Here is a 1,261-nt window from a genome sequence, read left to right on the forward strand (position 1 = left end):
TATATTTTTATTATTATAAAGAACTATTTTTGCTGACGAAAGATATAACTTAGAGCTTTTTTTTTACATCTGTGATGTCTTTTTTTGTGGGATATACATTTTCTTGTAGTATTCCTTTCAATATAATAGGACCTGTATATAATAAAAATTGCCGATATTCTGTGGCTTTCCAATGTTTGATATACTTTAATGATCTTGGTTTTCGAGCAAAATCAGAAGGAATATAATTGCGTAACTTTATTAGTTTCTTAGAAATTTGTTCTTTGTCTGAATTTGATAATCTTATCTTAAGTGGTCCTGAAAGCCATAACATAATAAGTTTACGCATAACACCCAAACATACCAGGTGCATATAATCTAGTGGCACATTTGTAACTAAGCCTAGATTTGGTATATTTTTTAAAATTGTGTCACCAGTTTAATAATCAAGATTATAATCCAGTAAAAAATTCTTTATCATTACGTAACATCATATTAGATGTGTATGGAAAACATATATGTCCTTCTATATTATCACCTTCAATAATGCATTTAGTGCAACTATTATATCCAGTGTGTCCTTTTACATTTAAAATAAATGATTTAGCAGGAGCGTCACAAATTATTGCTTTAATTTCGACTTTTATGATCTGTCCCTCATAATCAATCCCATTATTTATAAAAGCAATAGCATCACCTACAAACATTTTTAAAAACTCATTTGCATTTTTTGGTTTTCCTTCACCATAATATAAGGCAATGACATATACATTGTTTATAATATTATCTGCACATAATATTGGCCATAAACTCTTTGTGGAAGACTTATATATAGGTAAACCATCAATATTTATAAATAATTGAATGTTATCAAGAGCAAAATTCAATCTTTCACGTTCTTCAATAATTTTTAGAAGAGCTTTTTCGAGACCTAAGTGGCAGTAATCTCCGTTTTCAATTTGTATAATTTCAGTTGATTTAGGAGTTTGCAATAATGTACGTGGATCTTTAGGCAAAGTATAATTAGTGTGTGTTTGCAATATCTGTAAAAGGTGACGGAGTGATTTGAGTGATATCTTTTCTTCAATAGCCCATTTACTTATGTCATGTATAAAAGTTTCGTTATCATTTAAACACAGATTTTCATAATTGTTATCGACTATAGCTTGCAGCTTATTTGCATCCGTGTAATTTTGTATCATACAGGCATTATTTTCATTCAGAAAGTTAATATTATTTTCATCATAATATTGATTTAGATTTCTATCTAAGTATACTTTAT

The sequence above is a fragment of the Nylanderia fulva genome, unplaced genomic scaffold (assembly GCF_048542155.1).
Source record: "Nylanderia fulva isolate GAGA-0341 unplaced genomic scaffold, ASM4854215v1 Scaffold463, whole genome shotgun sequence".
NCBI lineage: Eukaryota > Metazoa > Arthropoda > Insecta > Hymenoptera > Formicidae > Nylanderia > Nylanderia fulva.